This window comes from Etheostoma spectabile, unplaced genomic scaffold (assembly GCF_008692095.1).
Source record: "Etheostoma spectabile isolate EspeVRDwgs_2016 unplaced genomic scaffold, UIUC_Espe_1.0 scaffold00004083, whole genome shotgun sequence".
NCBI lineage: Eukaryota > Metazoa > Chordata > Actinopteri > Perciformes > Percidae > Etheostoma > Etheostoma spectabile.
Window position 1 is genome coordinate 1 of NW_022603107.1, and position 8,341 is coordinate 8,341.

An 8,341-nucleotide genomic window follows, 5' to 3' on the forward strand; every position below is an offset into this window, starting at 1 on the left:
GACTCTGAATCCAGGGCTCTGAGTTCAAATCCCGTGGAACTTGCTTTTAAGTTGCATGTAGGATAGCTTAAGTTAAGTGTAATGTCTTGTTTGTGTGTAGTATCTATAGAGATTGTGTGTGTAGTATGGAACCATTGTCCTGTCTTTATGTTTATGAAACTTATTGGCCGGTCTTTGCAGGACTCCCTGGAAGAAGAGTACTGCGCTCAATGGGATTGTTCCTGGTAAATAAAAAAAAATGAATCTGTAATATATCCAAACATTTCCTCTCTTCCTTACGACATATGGAAGTCGGCCATGTTTAATTGGATGCTCTCCAGTTATTGCTGTTTGGTAGATTAACATTATATTTTCCTACTTTGGGACTTTTCATACATATTCTTTGTCTGATATTTTCTATTCCTGTTTGTATTTTCTGTGATGCATGTGGTTTTAAATCTGTTGGGTTTTCAGACTAAAGCAACGACACTGATGATGTCATCCAAAAGACACATAAAGGACAGCAACTGTTTCCAGAGGACACTAAAGAATGACGGAGCAGCAGGAAACAGAGCAGCTCAAATAGCAAACAGTGATTTTCATCGACTCGTAGGATAACGCCAATGATTGACTTGTTTAAATGTCTGGGAATGTGGAACAGCTCCATGCTGACTACCTGAAATAAAACAAGGCCACATGCTGATTATTGGGGACTTGATTGATGGATTTATTGTCCTGTCATAAAGTTCCGACATTAAGATTTTTACCGCCAGTAAAAATGGAGTGGACACGAAGGAGGATTCCTCCTAACGGCCGCTCTGCTCTGCTCCGTGCCCCCGCTGTCCGGTAATAGTTAAAGCAGATAAAAACTAAAGAACACTCAAAGCTTCAAGATAAAACTTAAGAAGAAGCTTCTTCATTCACGTTCAAGAGAAGGCCTAGTTCCAGCCAGACTATGAATTGATTTATGAAATCCCTGTTATTAATATGTAGTCAGTCCCATATGGTCTAGTGGTTAGGAATTCCTGATTTCACCCAGGTGGCCTGGGTTCAACTCCGGTATGGAATTGCTATTTAGCAATGAAGGTCTGCAGAAAGATCTGATTAATGGTCCTGTATTAAATGAGAGCTGTATGCAACTTTGCCCCTATATTAGACCTAATATATGTCTCTAAAAATCAAATATTAGCAGTAATTTTTGCTTTTTAATCTGCTTTGTGATTGTTGTGTGCTTTTAATATCACACACATGTGGATATTATGAAAGAAACTGCCTAGCAAACCCTTACAACACTCCAAAAGGTTCCATGTTGTAATGGTTAGCACTCTGGACTCTGAATCCAGTGATCTGAGTTCAGATCTCAGTGGACCTGTTTTTAAGCCACAGCAAAGGGTAAAAAGATCAACCTATCAACTTTCCCCATTAGTTTCAAGTGAGCTACAGGTTTATGTTAAGTTCATTTGTTTTAACAAACTATTATATGTTATTTTGTATGGCTTTATCTTGTCAAGTATTATAAAAACGTTTTGATACCAGGAACCCAACGAGGTTTCACAGATCATTCAGTTTTTAGGACAATTTCTGGCGTTTAAATCTGCCAGCCATGTCTCTTCAGGTCCGTTGACAGTTTGGGCAACGGGCAGCTTCACGTGCATCGTTAATTGTTTTTCCAGAAGACAGAAGATGGGTGCACCGTTCCGGTGACGCTGCAATACGGGTCGATGCGTGGAATTTAATTCGTGCATAACACATCAACTTTCTTTTAGATTTATGCATATAAACATCACTTTCTTTAGATTTATGCATATACACATCAACTTTCTTTTTTTTATACCATCACCATTCCTTTTGTCATCATCAAATCATTATGACATCAACTTTCTTTTAGATCAATGCAAATACAATCAACTTTCTTTTTGATTATTGCATATACACATCAACTTTCTTTTAGAGTAAGGATATAACATCAACTTCTTTTTGATTATCATCACCATTCATTATGTCATCATCACAATCATTATGACATCACTTTTTTTGATTTATGCATAAACACATCAACTTTCTTTTTCATTAAAAGGACATAACAGTGCTACTAGCAGTCCCAGATATTACTACTTCCCAGTACCAACCCTCGCGTTAATTCTCACTGTGTGCCGCTTTCCAAATCCAAGGCTCACTATCCCCCATTGTCACAGGGCCAATATTTTGTCCTTGCTGTTTTCTGCCAATCAAAAGTGCAATCTTGCTACACTTTTGTATGGCTTTATCTTGTCAAGTATTATAACAACGTTTTGATACCAGGAACCCAACGAAGTTTCACAGATCATTCAGTTTTAGGACAATTTCTGGCGGTAAAATCTGCCAGCCATGTCTCTTCAGGTCCGTTGACATTTTGGGCAACGGGCAGCTTCACGTGCATCGTTAATTGTTTTTCCAGAAGACAGAAGATGGGTGCACCGTTCCGGTGACGCTGCAATACCGGGTCGATGCGTGGGGTTTAGATTTGTGCATACACATCAACTTTCTTTTACCATACTGCATATAACATCAACTTTCTTTTTGATTCATCATCACCATTCATTATGTCATCACACTATTCATTATGTCATCATCACAATTCATTATGACATCAACTTTCTTTTATATTACTGATATACACTAGGGGTGATCCGAGTGTCCGGCTGAAACGAGTATCGGTACGGATAAAGCACTTTTGCCGAGTACAAGTATTATCCGAGTAATATGAGTCAATATCCGTGCTCGGATGAATAAAACTCCTCAAATGGCCGCGCAGCGTTCTGTGATAATCACAGCGCCCCCCCCCCCCCCGCCTACAAACCCGCTCGGATCAATCACACACACACAGAACATGGAGAAATGCGCTCTCTCTCGCTCTCTCTCTCGCTCTCCTGCTCCGTCAGTCAATCAGGTCTGCGGATCTGTTCCGTTAACGTTTAGGGTTTCTTCAGCTTCAGGTTGTTTTTAACTTCGGTTGTAGTCCTTACATAGTAACCAGTAGATTTCTGGTGAACGTGGGGTTTGTAGTCCTTACATAGTAACCAGTAGATTTCTGGTGAACGTGGGGTTGTGTCCTACTTACATAGTAACCAGTAGATTTCTGGTGAACGTGGGGTTTGTAGTCCTTACATAGTAACCAGTAGATTTCTGGTGAACGTGGGGTTTGTAGTCCTTACATAGTAACCAGTAGATTTCTGGTGAACGTGGGTTTCAGACATGCTGCTTGTTTTAAATGCGACTCCAGTTGCGTCTCTGCCATCGGAGATTTTTTTTTTTTTTACTGTCAGCTGCCCCCCCCGCCCCCTCTCTCTCTGTGTCTCTCTCTTACTCACACACACACACACACACACTCACACACACACACACACACACACACACACACACACATATACCTGGTGTGGAAATAAAAAAAAAAAAAGAACCAAAAAAAAAAAATCACACTGATCATAAAAAAATAGAAAGTTAAAAAAAGAAAGTTATATTGAATATGAAACTCTTTTCATTACATTTTACTTCATAATTGCAACAGCATGTGTTGTATTAATTGTTGCAAAACGTTCTGTATATAGTTTGTTTTTACCATGACAACACCATTGATCTGAAGCTCGATGCTGTCATGTAAATAGTTTTCAAATCAGCAATAAATATAACAATTTTGATCAACTCATATCAATTGCTCTTCAGGTCCATTGACAGTTTTGCAACGGGCAGCTCCACGTGCATCGTTAATTGTTTTTCCACAAGACAGAAGATGGGTGCACCGTTCCCAGCGATGCTGCAATACCGGGTCGATGCGTGGAGTGAACGGAGCAAGCCCCTTTTTCAACTCCCATTGCTAAAAATCCATTTAATATGTTGTCCCCTGATAGAGGACATATCAGATATTAAACTGATAAGAACAGATACTACACTTGATCTTAGCCAAAAGGCCGAGAAGCGATGACCACCACCTCTATGCTGTCAGATGCGACCTCCCGGACGGTTCTCAGTTGTCACGGTCAGTAATTTTAAATGGACATAACAGCTGCTGCTTAGCACCCCCGTCCAGCGCTTCATGGGGAAGCACAAAAAGTTTTAGTTAAAGACGGCAATGTGGTTTTCCCAATTGGTCAAGCTCCTGCCAACGTGCAATATTCCCATGCTGTCACATTTTGGCTACGTTTAAGAATCTGAGTTTCCTTTTGGAGAGCATATTTGTTTTTCACAAGTACAAAAGGCTTGGCCAAACAGCAAAGCCCACCAAAAATAATTTCAACTCATAGGCGTTCCTCTCCACGGAAGTCTTTAGTAAAAGGCGAAAGACTTGTGCGTTATGAAGAGAAACCAGAGTAAGTACAGCCCACTCTCGAGAGCAGCCGAAAACACCAGTCTTCCCAGTCCCAACCCTCGCGGTAATTCTCACTTGGTGTGCCGCTTTTCCAAATCCAAGGCCTCACCAATATTTTGTCCTTGCTGTTTTTCTGCCAATCAAAAGTGCAAATCTTGCTACACTTTTGTATGGCTTTATCTTGTCAAGTATTATAACAACGTTTTGATACCAGGAACCCAACGAGGTTTCACAGATCATTCAGTTTTTAGGACAATTTCTGGCGGTAAAATCTGCCAGCCATGTCTCTTCAGGTCCGTTGACAGTTTGGGCAACGGGCAGCTTCACGTGCATCGTTAATTGTTTTTCCAGAAGACAGAAGATGGGTGCACCGTTCCCGGTGACGCTGCAATACCGGGTCGATGCGTGGGGTTTAGATTTGTGCATATACACATCAACTTTCTTTTACATTACTGCATATACACATCACTTTCTTTTGATTCATCATCACCATTCATTATGTCATCATCACTATTCATTATGTCATCATCACAATTCATTATGACATCAACTTTCTTTTATATTACTGCATATACACTAGGGGTGATCCGAGTATCCGGCTGAAACGAGTATCCGGTACGGATAAAGCACTTTTTGCCGAGTACAAGTATTATCGAGTAATATGAGTCAATATCCGTGCTCGGATTGAATAAAACTCCTCAACTGGCCGCGCAGCGTTCTGTGATAATCACAGCGCCCCCCCCCCCGCCTACAAACCCGCTCGGATCAATCACACACACACAGAACATGGAGAAATGCGCTCTCTCTCGCTCTCTCTTCGCTCTCTCCTGCTCCGTCAGTCAATTCGGTCTGCGGATCTGTTCCTTAACGTTTAGGGTTTCTTCAGCTTCAGGTTTGTTTTTAACTTCGGTTTGTAGTACTTACATAGTAACCAGTAGATTTCTGGTGAACGTGGGGTTTGTAGTCCTTACATAGTAACCAGTAGATTTCTGGTGAACGTGGGGTTTGCAGTCCTTACATAGTAACCAGTAGATTTCTGGTGAACGTGGGGTTTGTAGTCCTTACATAGTAACCAGTAGATTTCTGGTGAACGTGGGGTTGTAGTCCTTACATAGTAACCAGTAGATTTCTGGTGAACGTGGGGTTTGCAGTCCTTACATAGTAACCAGTAGATTTCTGGTGAACGTGGGGTTTGTAGTCCTTACATAGTAACCAGTAGATTTCTGGTGAACGTGGGGTTTGTAGTCCTTACATAGTAACCAGTAGATTTCTGGTGAACGTGGGGTTTGTAGTCCTTACATAGTACAGTACATTTAGATTTAGATTTAACATTTAGATTTAGATTTCATATTTAGATTTAACATTTAGATTTAGATTTAGATTTACTATTTACATTAGATTTAATATTTAGATTTAACATTTAGATTTAGATTTAACATTTAGATTTAGATTTAACATTTAGATTTAGATTTAGCATATAGATTTAACATTTAACATTTAGGTGTACATTTATATTTGGATTTAACTATTTAAAATATTTCCAAGTTGACAAATATTGTTGTAAATGTGCAAGAAAGTGACCCTCAAAATTTCATACCAGTTTTTTAAACATTATTTAAAGCTAAATGTGACAAAATGTTGCTGTTATTTTCAGCACGAGCCGCTTTACAAACGGCGCCCCATAGAAATGATCCCTGAAAATATATTCTTGGCTAGACTGAGGGGAACTGCATCTCATTCACTGCAGACTGATTTTCACTCAGGGTTCAGAGGGACAGAAGCTAATCGTTACGTGCTCCAGATGACTCTGAGGTGAGAAAATCTATTTAGATCTTTAAGAAGACCGATATGTAGATTGAATTAGATTTTCAGTCACTGTTGTCTCAATACTTCAGTGTCAGTCTACTTTTTCTCAATAATAAATGCTCCAGTTCTTTCTTTGCATTAAACACCAGCCAATCACAAGTGTTACATATGAATAATCAATGTGTGAGTAATCAGGAAGCTCACATAAAAGATAGTTGTAAGGTCTACCAAATGTTTAACTTTACAACCCGTAAGCTGTTGGAGCCTTGGTTGCCACCTTGCCTCAAAATGTCAATCACAGATTTTCTAACCCCTGAGAGCAGAGCGGGAGCGTGCTGGGCCCCTAACCCAGAGGGTTTTGGATCAAAACCATTCTCTACTATTTGTTATGCTATCAGCATGAAGTCTATTTCCAGTCTGTTAACAAATCATCTGTTGCTGCAAGTGTCTGATGTGAAATGTCTCCACTTGCAGAAGAGTAAACTTAATGGCATGTCAAGTTTCAATAAATATAAAAATGGAAGCTACAGTGCTCATAACCGCCATGACACCCATAAAAACTGGAGCGTAACACAATAAATATATTACAGTACAAGAAGAAGATTTTCAGATTTTTTCATAGATAGACATAGACTTATGTTTATTAATCCTTTTGGGATGACTCCCACAAGGAAATGAGGTTCGCTGTGATGTGGTTTGCTCTCACTCTTAAAGAATGCCATTCGATGTCAGCAGGAATTGAACCTGCGCGGGGAGACCCCAATGGATTTCTAGTCCATCGCCTTAACCACTCGGCCACAACAACTTGAAAAGCAAATATCTGTTAGCACAAATGTTCATAAACTTTTCAATTGGTTAGTAGGAGTTATCAGACAAGGGCAAAGTGCAAATCGTAGTGCACTGACTGAGTCTGTGGATCCTCGTGGAGGCAGCTTGATTGATTGATATGCTCTCTTATTTGTACCATAACAGAGATCTAATATTTTATCAAATTAGGTTGGACGAGTAACCCTTCTGGCTAATCTTCACAAATAAAGCAAGTAACCACACAATGAAAACTACTGCAATGGCTGGAAATTGATCCCAGGCCAACTGCTTAGAAGACACCTATGCTCACCACTATACCACCATTGCTGGACAGCACAATATTCACTGAAAATCTTGTAACACATCTGGGCATTGAGACTGAAAATGTGCTCTATCACTGAGCTACAGCCCTTGAAGATTTTCAGATTTTTTAAACTTTTTTTGTGTTACACGGAATAAGAGAAGAAACCTGGGTGGAATATGTAATGTTTATGTTGTGTATGGCTTCAAAACCTGGTAGTGGCTGGAAATCAAACCATGGGAAAATGCTTGCACTGCTATTGTATAAATCAAAGTTAAAAAGTAACATGACTCAAAGAAATTACTGCGATGGCTGGGAATCCAACACCGGTCATTTGCTTGGAAGGTAGCTATGCTCACCACTATACCACCATCGCTGGACAATGCACTGTTGATTGCAAATCTTGCAACACATCTGGTCATTGAGACAGATTTTTGCATTTTTGCATTTGGTTCCATGGTGTAATGGTTAGCACTCTGGACTCTGAATCCAGCGATTTCAGTTCAATCTCAGTGGAACCTGTTTTAAAGCCACAGCACAGGTGAAAAAGATCAACCTTTCAACTTTCCACATCTAGTTTAAAGTGAGCTTACAGGTTCAAAATGGAGCTGAACACGGAGGAGGATTCCTCCCTAACGGACGCTCTGCTCTGCTCCGTGCCCCCGCCGTCCGGTAATAGTTAAAGCAGATAAAAACCAAAAGAACACTCAAAAGCTTCAAGATAAAACTTTTTAAGAAGATTCTTCACAATCAAGAGAAGGCCTGTTTCGAGCCAGCCTATGAATTGATTCATGTAATCATTTTCCTGTTATTAATGTTCCATATGGTCTAGCGGTTAGGATTCCTGGTTTTAACCCAGGTGGCCTGGGTTCAACTCCCGGTATGGGAATCGATGTCTAGCCGATGAAGGTCTGCAGCAAGGTCTGTGTCATTGGTCCTGTATTAAATGAGAGCTGTATTAGCCCTATGCCCTGATATGCATTTCCCCGAACCTGTTCCTGGCATATCTATGGATGTATTCATAAAATCACTGTTATTATTCAACGTGTCAGTCCCATATGGTCTAGAAGTCTGGATTCTGCCTAAGTAACCTTTACATGCAT

At 40.1% G+C, this 8,341-nt stretch overlaps 2 non-coding genes across 2 annotated transcripts; both read right to left on the reverse strand.

Annotated features, from left to right (window-relative positions):
- Window positions 1-3,747: 3,747 nt before the first annotated feature.
- Window positions 3,748-3,938, reverse strand: LOC116676953 (U2 spliceosomal RNA). The gene has a single exon (XR_004328861.1). It is a non-coding gene; the product is annotated as a U2 spliceosomal RNA (small nuclear RNA).
- Window positions 3,939-4,213: 275 nt separating this feature from the next.
- Window positions 4,214-4,329, reverse strand: LOC116676954 (U5 spliceosomal RNA). Its single transcript, XR_004328862.1, has one exon. It is a non-coding gene; the product is annotated as a U5 spliceosomal RNA (small nuclear RNA).
- Between the last annotated feature and the right edge of the window lie 4,012 nt (window positions 4,330-8,341).